The sequence below is a fragment of the Humulus lupulus genome, chromosome 2, assembly GCF_963169125.1.
Source record: "Humulus lupulus chromosome 2, drHumLupu1.1, whole genome shotgun sequence".
In the NCBI taxonomy this organism is placed as follows: domain Eukaryota; kingdom Viridiplantae; phylum Streptophyta; class Magnoliopsida; order Rosales; family Cannabaceae; genus Humulus; species Humulus lupulus.
In genome coordinates, this window is record NC_084794.1 from 234448210 (window position 1) to 234463469 (window position 15260).

Here is a 15260-nt window from a genome sequence, read left to right on the forward strand (position 1 = left end):
ATAAACAAAAATCAATTCATATCGGTCATGTCATATATAATCACAATTATATACAACACATTTACTAAGATGTCTATCTACATCAACAATCTGAGTTTAAATTTCTTGCACCGAATAACGTGCTTAGTAAATCGTACTTGCAACCCTTGATTAAAGATTCCATACTTTAATATGTTGCTGACAATTTTATTCATTGTGTATGATCTTAATTCTCTCGTACTCATACAATATCATACCATCATAAATGAATATGAAATTTTCTTATATTCATAAACTATAAATTATTTAAATAATAATTTAATAATCAAACCTATTTAAATTGTTCACTTTATTTAATATTGAAAATGTCTAATACAACTTTTATTGCATAACCCCTAACAGTCACAACCCTCCATCTAATATAGCATGACCCCTATTAACCCATTGATGATAAGAAAATTAAGGGTTCTTGATTCACCGATTCCCGCCACTCCCTACAAAGCCCCATAGCCTCCATCATATCATTTAGAAAACTCAATTTCACCATGTCATATGCCTTACTCATATCTAGTTTCACACTCATCCATCCATTTTCTCCATAGTTTCGCTTCTTAAGGGAGTGCAAAACTTCAAGGCCCCTATAGTATTACCAGATATCACCCTCCCATGTATAAAAGCGCTCTACATATCTGAAATTACCAGTGAGAGAGCAATCTCAAAGCAATTTGCAATGATATTGGAGATAATCTTATAGATCATATTGCATATGCTTATTGGATGGAAATCAATGACCTTAGTAGGATGAGTAACCTTGGGAATCAGTACCACACTTATTTTATTAACATTTCTTATCACCGCACCCTAGTTGAGCACATTCATATATAGACCTCCACCACTTCCTTAAGTGTAACATCCCAATTTTCTTTGTAGAAAATTACATGAAATCCATTCGATCCTAGAGCCTTCAATCCCCCCTCAAACAACTTTGTGAAATCCTCATTAATCTCATATGAGACAACCTTGGTCATAGAATAAATATTCTTCTCCATAGCACTAGCATCTCCATCAATAAAACAAATTGTTTTTGCATAATACCCATCAATGACCTCAGTAATATTGCCTACATCTTCACGCCAAACCCCATTAGCATCCTCCAACCCCTTAATCTCATTCCTCTTTATTCTTGGTATGCCTTCCCATGAAAGAACTTTGTATTTTTATCTCCACGAGCTAACCACTCGGTCCAGGCACGTTGTTTCAAGTAAAGCTCATCCATGGAAAGCAACTTATGAATCTCTTTGTTCAACTTCTTAAGTTTTTCCACATTCACCATTGATTGAGGCTCATTGTGTAACATCTCGATCAACCCCCTTACCTCCTTAATACGCTCAGGAATATGTCCAAATTTAATTTGTTTTCATGCTCGTAAAGGAGCCCCATAATGTTGAAGTCCATTGAGAAAATGTTCAACAGAGCCGTTAAATAACTCATTCTTCAAACCTTTTTAATTTTGTCCACACACCCTTCATCTCTTAACCAGCCAGGCTCGAAATGAAAGACCCTCCCTCTATTGATACCACTATGTACTGGTGTTAGCAAGAACATATCTATCAAGATAGCTCTATGATCAGAACCCCAAAACTCAAGAGGGGAAAGTTTATATTTTGGAAACAAAGAACACCATGAAGAACAAGCGAGACCCTTATCTAATCTTTCCAGTATTTTAGCAGGACCTCCTCTACCGATATTTCATGTAAATTGAGCTCCAACAAAGCCAAGGTCACGCAGCCCATGGTCATTCAATTGTTGGTAACTAGTTTACCATGTGCATAGCGGACTGCATGTGGTGGTGGGCCCAGGGATTTCAAAAAAATATTATTCAAACAATCTTTAAATAATCGGATCCATTAATATTCAAACATTAATCAATGAGATAGAAAAAGATAAGAATTTATCGGTTGTAGATCTATCAAGATTCCTTGCTATCTTATTGTAACTCCTATGAACATCCAATCCAAAGCAACCTCCAAAATACTAAAACCAAGATCTTCCAAGATGTATCTCTACACCTCAAGACGTGTGTGGGCATGTAGAGTTATGGTGGGAATTCAAAATTCAAATTACAAGATTCAAAATTTGAAAATTCTTTTCTATCAGATGGACTTGTAAAAGAATTAATAAATTCAAATTACAAATTACAAACTAATTATTAAATAATTAAGTAAATAAAAGAAATATCAAAGACCTAGTCTTGGACCTAGTCACATGCCAATCACATTGATTGCATTGTGATTGGCGTGTAGCACATCCCATTTTCAGGGTTACGTGTCTTAACCACTTTTATTTAATTAATATTTATTAATTATTTATTCAAAAATATCTAAACCTGATAACTAATCTTATCATATTAATTAATGGATAAATTCCAAATTAATTCAAACTAATTTGTAATCATCTGAATTGTCTTTTCACATTATTTAAATAAATAAAACTAATTATCGTAAATATTTAAATGCCGACTTTGAAAATCAACATTTTATTTAAAAAATTATTTTCGAAAATTATATCAATTTCTTAATTTTGAAAATTAATATATTAATTAATAAATTTATCTCATTTACATATTTGACCCTGAAAAACAAATTTCTTCCAAATATGCTATTTCCCTGATTTTTCTCGGTTTCAACACTTACCTTGAATAGTGTTGATAGAGCCACCTCAGGGACCTATGGACCTATGATTTCAAGCTCCAATAAGTTTAGATTATTCATTAAAACTCTTTAATATAATAACCTTAATTTATTAATCTCAATATTATTCTACTAAAATATGAGACTGCACTCTTGAAATTATAGACATTTATTTATTGAGTCCATTTTTAAATATAAAAAGCGCCCATCGATCTAATCATTGCATACAATTCAATCTTCTATTAATGGTTCATAATTAAAGTATGGATAAGATATTTTTTTACCTCTTTAATTATATCTTGTTTCCTTAAGTACCATTAACTTTACTAGTGAAGGTTAATTCATAAATTGATTTATGAATTTGTGCTCAATAATCTTTCAGTTGCAAATGCTAACCCTTAAAACCATTATTCACTTCCTCTCAGAAAGGTATAGATTCCACATCTATATATATTATGTCCCTATCCATTTACATCAATGAGTTCCCAAAACAAAAGTTTTCATTCTGATCATATTGACAAAAAAATGACGAGTAAATCAAAGAATCTAAATGACATAAATAGGAGTTCATAATAACTTCAGGATCAAGATCAATTTGTATATGATCGTCTTATTGATATGTGTAATTAATACTTATAAAAAAAATGTTATTTAGTTAAGTATTAATAACATATTGGGTCCCGTTCATGTATAACCACTTTATACAAAGTACCTCCACTAAGATGTCTTGCATTATTAGTAATCTGTATCTAGATTACATGTATTCATAATACGAGTGAGCCGTAAATACATTATTTAATCGAAATATTCCATATAACTATGTTTTACTGCAAACTATTTAAATTCGTTCCCTACAATTTTAATCCTCTCGTACCAATATAAGATTGTAGTCACAATGACGAATTTGGGAATTTTTTTTATATTCATATAATATTATTCTAATAATAGTAGTAAACAATCAATGTATGCAATAATTTAATTTAATTATTAATTTCATAAAACATTGTCCAATACATATGCTTTCAAGGGCACAATTCCCAACAATCTCCCACTTGCCCTAAAGCAAATGATCCATCTCTCTCAAACCCATGTTTCTAACTTGATCCTCAAAAGACTTGGTAGCTAAAGTCTTAGTAAAAGGGTCTGCAAGGTTATGGTTTAAAGCTATGTTCATAAAATCTACATCTTCTTTGTGAACAATATCCTTGATCAAATGGTACTTCCTCTTGATATGCTTTCCCCTCTTTTGACTCCTCGATGCCTTTGAGTTAGCTACCGCCCCACTATTGTCATAGTACAGGACCAGTGGCTTATCCATGTCTAAAACAACTTCCATATCAAAAGATAACTTTTTGAGCCACACAACCTCCTTAGCTGCTTCACAAGTCGCTATGTATTCGACTTCCATGGTAGAATCTACAATACTGGTTTGTTTGATTCTTCACCAGACTACAACTTCTCCACCAAATGTGAACACTGATCCAGAAGTCGATTTCTGACTATCTCTGTCTGATTGAAAATCAAAATCAGTGTAACCAGTAAGGTTTCAGTCACCACCTGAATATACAAGCATATATTCTCTAGTTTTCCTAAGATACTTGAGAATATTCTTTGCTGCAACTCAATGACTCAATCCAGGATTGGATTGATAATGACTAACTATCCTTACTGCATAACAAATGTCAGGTCTTGTACACAATATGGCCTACATTAGACTGCCTACTGCAGAGGCGTAGGGATAATGTCTTATATCCCCGGCAACGACGCCAAAAACTTGATCGTGAAAATATGATAGGCAAGTATACGTAATCGATTCAAGTATTATAGATAGTAAATAAAGTATCGTTCCCACAAGGACTATCAACCAATTACTAATAAATGCTTTTAAATTTCTATTTGGTTGTCGAAAATAGTGTGATTTTTAAACTAAGACTTAAAATTAAAATAAACTTTGCAAGAATAAAGATTGATTCAATAATTAAAAACCTAGGGTGTTAACTTCATCAACTTTTCATTCTATTAATTTTATTAATAAGTTCTAAATTTATTTCTTCCTATTCTAATAGCAGGTTAACAAAAATTGATTCCTATTCTTTTTCAAGATATAAGATCTCAACCCATATGCAGGTTTTCTACATCTCATTGATAAACTTAAACATATAGCACGCATTAAACATAGAAACCTAATTACTACACAAGCCATATTGGTACTTTCGTCCAATATTTAACCTATGTCTATATAACGATAGCATATTCAATTCTCATCTTTCGAATTTTGAATCAAAATCACAAATTAAGCAAATATTGATCAAGTATTTACTAGCATTAGACAAATATTATATAGATTAGAATAAAGAAGAAGAATCAATATAACATCATAATAATATTAAATAGAAATCCAATCGGCTACATTAACCCCTAGATAGAGGTGTTTAGTTCATATCAAACATGACTAAAACAACAAAATAATTATTCAGAAACATAAAATTCAAAGACTTGAAGAAGAAATAAAAAATATGAAAGTGCAGAAAAACTTGTCTCAGAATCAAATTTAATCTCTAAAATCGTAATTAAAATCTGACCTTTCCCTAATTAAACCCTAAAGTATGAATTTATACAACAAAAAAAACACGATTTCCTCATTTTTTTCATAGGCGGGACGCCTCTCCAAGGACCTCCTAGATTCGCCTCTGACTTCTTCTAGCACCGTGACTCTTTTGACTAAGTCGCAACTCTAATTCTTTTCAGCAAACCTTCAGCCTCTGACTATGCTAGAGTCGCGGCCCTTAAGCCTGTGTCGCGACTCTAATTCTACTTTTTTCTAGATTTTAACCTTTTGACACCCTTCCTTCATAAAAAACTTATTATAATTCATCATTAGCACCAATTTGATTCGAACAATCATCGAAAGCTCCATTTTCCACCATATTTTCTTCTTTTCACTTTTAGCTCATGATCCAACACACCGACCTTCAGCAAAGACAAACAAAAGCGTAATCTTGCATAAAAAAAAAACATAAAGACTCAAGATTACCACAAAAACACATCCTAAAATGACACTAAAATGGAGTTATAAACAACATGGCCTACATTAGACTGACTACTACAGAGGCGTAGGGATATTGTCTTATATCCTCTTCTTCTTAAGGTGTCTTAGGATAGTTTTCTTTAGAAAGGATAATTCCATGATGGGTTGGCATATCACCCTTCTTGGAATTTTGCATACTTAAACGTTCTAGTACCTTATCAATATAACTTGCTTGAGACAGAGTCTAAACTTTTTTATGTCAATCCTAAAGGATCTGGATGTCGAGAACATTGTTTGCATCTCCAAAATCTTTCATTTCGAATTACTCAGCTAGCAATTTCTTTACTTTTGTTGATGTTTCTACGATATTTCAATTTGTAGAATATCATCAACATAAAGAACTAAGAAGATCACAATGCTATCTTTGATTTGTTTATAGACACAAGGTTCATCAACGATATGTTCAAAACCATACATTTTAATTGTGTCATCAAATCTCAAATTGTAAGATCTTGAAGCTTGTTTGAGTCCATAAATGGACATAAGAAGCTTGCAAACCTTTTACTCTTGACCTTTTATTTCGAACACTTTTGGTTGAGACATATAAACAATTTCATCAAGATAGCCATTAAAAAATGTTGTCTTAACATCCATTTTTCATATCTCGTAATTCATGCTAGCAGCTATGGACAAGAGTATGCCAATAGATTTTGGCATGGCCACAGGAGAAAAGGTTTCTTCATAATCAACCCCTTCTCTGTAAGTAGAGCCCTTGGCTACAAGCCTAGCTTTGAAAGTTTTCACTTTCCCATCCGCTCATCATTTCTTCTTGAATATCCATTTGCAACCGATAGGTTCAACATTTTCTGGCAGATCTTCAAGAATCCAGACGGAATTGGAATACATTAATTCCATTTCCATGTTCATGGTGTCTTGCCATTTTTCTTTGTCAGAACCTCTCATTGCATCTCTATATGTCAATGGATCATCTTTGTCTATGTATGACACAAACATTGGCGAATTGAAAACCCTCCCACTACGACAAAGCTCTCTATTATTCTAACTAGAACTTGTAGCTTGTTGTTGTTGTTGTTGTTCATGACGAATAGTTGGTGATCTATTTACTTGATCTGAGACCATCTCCTTCAGTACAACCTTACTACGAGGCTTGTGGATGTTAATATAGTTATATTCAAGAAAAGTAGCATTTGTCGACACAAATGTTTTATTTTCTTTTTGACTATAGAATATACCTCCTCTAGTCTCTTTGGAATACCCTACAAATATGCATAGTTCAGTGCGTGACTCCAACTTTCCAGTCTTTCCTTTCAGCACGTGTGCTGGACACCCCCAAATACGAAAACGGTGTAAACTAGGTTTAGTACCATTCCATATTTCTAATGGCATCTGCTGGATTGATTTCGATGGAACGAAATTCAATATGTACACTACACATTGAATTTCATAGCCCCAGAATGACAGAGGCAATGATTAATAACTCATCATTGACCTATCATGTCTAATAACATCATGTTTCTTCTTTCTGAAACACCGTTTTGCTGTTGTATTCCTGGTGCAGTGAGTTGGGATTGAATTCTATGCTCACGAAAGTGATCCTCAAATTCATAATCCAAGTTCTCTCCTCCTCGATCAGATCGAAGAACTTTTAGTGATTTACCTAATTGCTTTTCTGCTTCTGATTGGAATTCTTTAAACTTTCCAAAAGTTTAAGATTTCTTTTTCATCAAATATAGGTAACCATATCTTTAATAATCATCAATAAAAGTGACGAAGTATTCAAACCCTCCTCTTGCTTGTACATTAAGTGGACCACACACGCTAGTGTGTACAAGTTGGAGTGGTTCTATGACTCTTGAACCTTTTGCAGAGAAATGTATTTTGGTAATCTTGCCTTCTAAACAGGATTCTCAAGCTGGAAGAGAACCAACAGTTAATTGTCTTAAAGGTCATTCCTTTACTAACGTGTTTATCCTATCAAAACCAATATGCCCCAATCTTAAGTGTCATAGATATGTTTCACTATCTAAATTAGTCTTTTGACATTTAATAGATCTTGGGTTAGCAACTTTAAACATTTCAAAGTTGTAGATTGATCGTTCTTTTGCCTTCAATCTATACTGTCCATCATTGGATTTTGCATGAAAGATTTCAATACCAGATCTTGAGATAACAATCGAATTATTATTGAAAGAAATATCAAAACCTTGTTCATGCAACATAGAAACAAAAACATTCCTAATTAATAATCACATTACTAATCATAAACTAAAAATTTCTAAACATTAATTTTATTGCTTGAAATAGAAATCTAAAATTTCTAAACCAAAATTAAAGAAATAAAAGTGTTCAAAATAACAATGAATTTCTAAAAAGTAATGTTGAGCCTTCTGCTTTTTCTTTGATGTCGAATCCTTTCCTTTAGAAGTAGACTCTTTTGAAGGAAGAATCATCCAAGAACTCCCGAACTAATATGGTCTCTCCCTGCCCTGTTGGCAAAACACTAGTGGTATCCACCACACTAGCTAGGAAACCTATACATCCTCCCTGTAATAGATCCCTAGCTCTCAGTGCTGATATCAAGGGTATATGGGGTCCACATACCGCACCCACAAAGACAAGGGGATCCTCTCCCTCAGGCTCAAAAGTCACCATATTCTTCTTGCAATCAATGGTAGCCCCATATCTAACTAGAAAATCCATACCTAAAATCATGTCAAAGTCCTCCATACCTAACTTAATCAAGTCCACTGATAGCTCTCTACCATCAACCATCACTGGCAGCGCTCTAATCCATCTCCTAGAAACTACCAGTTCCCCTGTAGGCAATATAGTCTCGAACCCCACAGTACAGTACTCACTAGGTCTACACAATTAATCAATCACCTTACTAGAAACAAATGAATGTGTACACCAGAGTCAATCAATACAGTAAAAGGAGAGCCAGTGCTAGAAAGTTGAACTGTCACCACTGAGGGACTAGCCTCGGCCTCTGCCTGCGTCAAGGTGAACGCTCAAGCTGGAGTCAAGTTATCCACCTTCCCTGCTTCTCCTTTCTTCACTGTTGAACAGTCCTTCTTGAGGTGTCCCACCACCCCACACACATAACATGCCTTGGCCCGACATTCACCCGGATGGCATCTTCTGCAGCTTATGCACTCTACAACAGCGATTGAAGTGTCAAGGGTCTTCCTCTTCAGATCAGTGGGGCCTTCGCCCCTACCAGAACCTGGGTATGGAGGCACCGCCTTGCGAACCTCCCATCTCAAAGCGTTCTCCCTCCAAATCTTTTTTTCTGCCTCCTCAGTTTTAAGAGCCTTCTCAACAGCCTAGGCATAAGTCGTCCCCCCAGGTACTGTTGTAATTCTCACATCTCGGGCTATCATAACATTAAGCCCTCGGATAAATCTGTCCTGCCTAGCTGCATCAGTAGGCATAATGTCTGGTGCGAACTTTGCAAGTCTGTCAAACTTCAAGGCGTACTCAGTAACTGTCATATGGCCTTGTACCAACCCCACAAATTCATTCACTTTCACTTCCCTGTCGGCAACGTTGTAATACTTTTGACTGAACAAATCCTTGAATCCATCCCAACCCAGAGTAGTAACATCTCTAGTCTGTGATGCCACTTCCCACCAAATGCGGGCATCCTCTCTCAACATATATATGGTACAGGCCACCCGATCATTACCTTCTACCGTCTAAAATCTAGGATAAAGGTAATCATACTCATCCACTGTTCTGCCTTCAGTGGATCTGGTCCTCCCTCGAAGGTTGGAGGATGCTGCCTCCTGATTCGCTCATACAGTGGCTCCCACCTGTTCCCAACTTCAGGTGTCTGTAATATTTGTGCCACAGCAGGTGGCACAATAAATGCAGCAATCCTTGACGAAGCCTGCTGTCTCAATAATCAAATATGTTCTTCCTGACTCTGAAGTCGGGCCTGCATGTCTACAAGTATCTGTTGCCAGTCCTCAAGGGCTGGCGGCGGGTTCTGGCCCTGGTCATCATCTCTAGCCTCGGACCCAGTGTTGGCTAGTCGTATAGATCGCCTTGGACACATAGCTATCCAAGTTAATCTGCAATCAATGACTTGGCGGTAAGACTATGATGACAGGGTAACAATCTTTCCATGATCCACATTGGAACACAACCAATCACAAGCAATCAAGATATAACAATTTTCCAAAAAAATCATCCACATGCAACAACAATACTAATAAGCACACCTCAATATCAACACACAGCAGCCAAGGGCCAGGCCCTATCAGTATCTTATGCTCCCTATTAATCAAGCAGATTAAAGCATTCATATTCCTTTCAAACACTTAAGCATATAAACATGAATATACAATTACCAAACCCTGAGTCGAGCTTGTCTTTAACAGCGAATGTACATGTCTAGCCAGTCTTCAGGAACCCTTAAACCTAGACTGCTCTGATACCAAGTTGTAACATCCTTGATAACCAAGACTGTTACACTTTGTGTTTATAATCGTGGAAGACTTGCTAATCAAGTCGTTTAGTTGAAAATGTGACCCTAAAGTCATAATAGAGCTAGGGTTAAAATATTTTGGTCATAAACGGATAATTTTTCATTTAAATAAACATTTAGTGCATGGGATCCCAAAAACAGGGTTTAAAGGATAAATTTACAGCTTTTAAAAGTTAAATACAAGCAAAGGCCACTCTAATGGAAAAATACACATTTTAGGTTTTCCTGTCCATATACTATCCCTCGGTTGTGGCGGACAAGCAACTGACTGTGTACATCCCACCCCCAGAGCTCTCCAACTCAAGATTGGTCCATCTTACCCTTGCATTTACCTGCACCACGTAGCACCCGTGAGCCAAGGCCCAGCAAGAAAACCATATAGCATAGCATAAACAATGCAGACAATCATATGATCCATAAGACAGTTAACCGGGTATTCAGCATGTTATGACAGACACATAATCAATGATGGAAATCAACGAATCACAAGCCAATCATCCCAATATTCAACAAACCATAAACATCATATTAACAACAGTAAGCATATCATAATCATCATACAGTACTCAGGGTACCCTCTATTTAACTCATTGACTCTGACTCGCTTAGGCCAAGCTCAGTGTTTATTTAGCTGACCTCGGCTCTCAGTGGCCGAGTCGCGTTCTGTGTGCAAATATCAGTCCCGTCACTCTTAGGAAATTTATTTCATGCTCACATGGCATACCATAATCATATAATATTTGTATTCAAATGTAGGGAACCTTAATCCCAACACAGCCATACAAGGGTGCAGTTTTCATACCTTTAATTTCCGAGTGGAGAAAGTGAAATGGTTCCGAGCATGATCCTTAGCCCCGAGCCTTGGCGGTAAACCTAGTCACAAGGGCCAATGGTATCCATCAACTTCCAATTGAAATAAAATACCTAGAAGACAGAAACTAGCCTCCGAGACTTCCATTTCTACTAAACCGGGTAGTAGAAAATTGTTTCGAGCGCCTAGGTTTGAACCCCCGAGCTCTAACAATCCTTGAAACAATTCTAAGGATAAAATCCACAAGAGGGTCAAGAATTCGCTTAGTGGGTTGCGATTTGCCCCCAAGTAACAGAGCAAGCACCCGAGCCAAAAAGGGAGGCGGGCCGCGATTTGGCCTAGTAAGTCGCAGTGCGCCCCCAAGTCACAGAGTAACCAAAGCCTGAAGGGCCACACGCGCCGCGACGCGTCCCTTCGAACCTGGAAAATCTGGTTTTCACTCCATTTTTCCCAGCCAAGAACCAACCCATAATTTCCCCAACAATTCTCTTAAGTTCAACCCCAAATCAATTACGAATTCAGGACCATAACACCCATTTTTAATCCCCAAAACCTTAGCAACAAAATCAAAGTCATTACCTCAATATATTAGCTAATATCACCTCACAAACTCAGCCAAATTCATCACTCAATCCTTACTCAAGAACTCAAAATTCAACCTATACTAATCAGCAAACACAGAGATTAAAGTAAGGTCCTTACCTCAAATTGTGGCCCAATTTCCCAGTAGAAACCTCACACCAACTTAGCTCAATTCCTTGAATTTTTTCCTCTGTTTTCCAACTCCAATTCCAGCTTGAATCCTCTCCAATTCCTTCAAAGATCACCAGCCCCAAAGACTAGCCTAGGCCCATTTGTTCCTTAGCTTCAAATTCCCTCAAGGGAGAGTGGGAGATGAGAAAGAGAGAGTTGAGAGCCTTTTTCTTCCTTACTTTGAGTTAATCTACCACCTTTTGTTTTGTTCTAACAAATTCTGAATATATCACCTAAGCAAGAGACCATATTGTTCCTCCAAAGTTTACTAATCCTTAATTAGCTCCTAGGGATAGAATGGTCATTTTACTCCCAATTCCCGCTAATTCCACAAGTGTTCCTAATATCTACCAATTAATCCCGTCATCCAATTACTTTCCAACTATTTACCCAATGTCTAATAATCCCCGATATATTTTCTAAATTCCTGAAAATACCCCCAGGCTTCCCCGAGCCAGATATAAATCTCTGTCGTGACTATTTCACCAATCCGCTCTCTAGGACCATCTCGAGCCATATATTGCAAATATATCTACATAATAATGTGGTCTCAACAATTTATCACATATAATCGCATTTATTCCCTCAATAGGCCAAAATTACAAATATGTCATTATAAGCTAAACAGAGCCCACATGCCTATTTAATACTCATAAACATGCATTTCACATATCCACATAATCATATAATCATGCATTTAATCATTTAATCACACATAACCAATTATGCCCTCCCGGCACAATAATCAAGGCCCTTAAGCCCTAGTAGTAATTTTGGGTCGTTACAATTATCCTTTAACCATTTGGTATATTTTTCATGTATACTATAGGTATCATCTATAGTTGGCTCTATAGGTATCATCTATAGTTGGATCTTCAAGTGGTTGTTGACATACAATATAAGAAATCCCAACTTGGCTCAGAATGTACAACATACAGACGTGCCAGATATGAATTCTTTTGATATCAAAATCAACATATTCTAAAGTATAGTCAATGTGTCAAGTGTGAAATTCAAACATGATTGCTGAAATAAATAAACAAAAAAAAATGAATTTTGCACATATAATGAATAACAATAGTTTCATAATAGTATATATAATGCATGAATGCACCAAAATTTAAATAACACATAAAAACAATTTTTACTAATTCCGCGATAAATTAATTTGACAATTAATGGACTAGCCTTAGGGTAGGCCAGACTAATCTCAAATTAATTTTGAGATACTTCTCAAATTCACAAGTGAAACATCAACTATTTTATCTTTTGACTTACGAACAACCGCTTATTTGGTCAAGATTGACTAGTCTGCTCGAAAGCCTAATCAACCTTTGTGAGTGTAACCAATTATTTTAGATTAATGAATTAACTCAAGAGTGTGCCTTAGGGACAGTCAAACTTGAAATAAATCATTCAATCTTATTCATAAAGATAAAGAAGTTAACCTTGAATAATAGCAAAGCTAGAAACATTCCTTAGGGGGACGCAAACAAAGGCGCCTCGAGGCCCATTCCATGAAACATTGGTGTTAACTAACAATGGAGAGCATAGGAGCTATTGTTACATCTCCTTCTCCCACTTATTATTTTAGAATATATATTTTCTCAAAACATCCTATGCGTTTTAATTAATTAAATTAATTTAATTAGATTATGTGTGGATAATATGTATACATGTTACAATGCATGACAATGCTATTAAACACATTTAATATATTCAAACATTTAAATAAATAAATGCAGTAAATATTTAAATACGAGGCATGTGTTTTGGATAATTCTAGAAAAATTATAACACTTGCAATAAATTACAAAATAAAATAAAAATCAAATCAAGGCATCATGTAGAATCTTCATCTCCATCTTTTGGGGGGCCTTCTTCTTCTTCTTTTTTTTTTTTTTGGCCATCAAGCCCAATTTTGAATTATAAATTACTTCAATAATTTTTAAACAATCTTTTAAAAATATTGAACTTAGCTAATTAAAGCTCAGTTGGTCATTTAGGCCCTTTTTGAACTTGGGCCACTTAATTAAAAATTTAATTAGAATTTTCCTAATTAACAATTTGGGCCTAGCCCACAAATTTAAGGAAATGACCAGCCACCCTAGGGCTCAAGTAAGGAGCCAGGTGGTGGAAGTTTGCAATTTAAGCTTGGTTTGATGCGGGCGGCTCGAAAGCCACCTACGCACCAACACCACAGCAAAGGCGCAACTAGGCAAGCGCACAAGGCACGACAAGGTGCACAAAACGCGGATTTGGAAGTCAGGTGCGCGGGGCAAAGGTGCGGTGCGCCAGATGCATGGAACTCCAGGTGCGCAGGTCAAGAGCACGGGTCGCCAAGGGGGTGGAGTGCCAAGTGTGAACATCAGGCGCGCTAGGCGCCAAGCACACGTGCGGCAATTAATGCCGAGAGGGCTCTGGCTCTATTGAGGCTCGGGATTACAACTTTATAATAATTTTTACAAATATAGAAAATTAAATTACAAAAATCATATCCCCCATATGGCTTATAATTTTGTAGATCTATAAAAATTAAGAACAATTCCTAAACCAAAAAAGACCATATAATTAACGACTCTTAAGAAAAAACATTCATCAAATAAATATCCATCCATTCATCACATATTACAGTAATATAAGAATGCATATTGTACCCACATAACAATTAATGTATGCAGAGATTAATGACAATTAATATATTCATCAAATAAACATCCATCCATTCATCACATATCATTCAATCTTATTCATAACCACTCTTATTTAATTATTACTTAATAATCATTTATTCAAAAATATATAAACTTGATAAATAATCTTATCAGATTAATTAATGAATAAATGTCAAATTAATTCAAACAAATTTTGAATCATCTAAATTTTCTTTTCACGTTATTTAAATAAATAAAACTAATTAATTAAATATTAATTATCTTAAATATTTAAATGCCAATTTCAAAAATCACAATTTTATTTAAAAAATTATTTTTGAAAATTATATTAATTAATTTATTAATTTTGTAAAATTAATATATTAATTAATGAATTTATCTCATTTACATATTTGACAGTGAAGACCAAATTTCTTCCAAATATGCATTTTCCCTGATTTTTCCCTGTTTCAGCTCTTACCTTCAATAGTTTTGATGGAGCCACATCGGGGACTAATGGTCCTATAATTTAAGCTCCAATATATTTAGATTATTAAATAAAACTCTTTAATATAATAACCTTAATTTATTAATCTCTTATTCCACTAAAAATACGAGACTACACTCTTGTAATTACAAACATCTATTTATCGGGTACCTTTTTAAATATAAAAAAAGTTCATCGATTTAATAATTACATATAATTAAATTCTCTATAAATGGTTCATACTTAAAGTAGGGATAAGATATTTTTTTACCTCATTAATTATATATTTTTTCTTTAAGTACCATTAACTTTACTAGTGAAGGTTAACTCATAAACTAATTTATG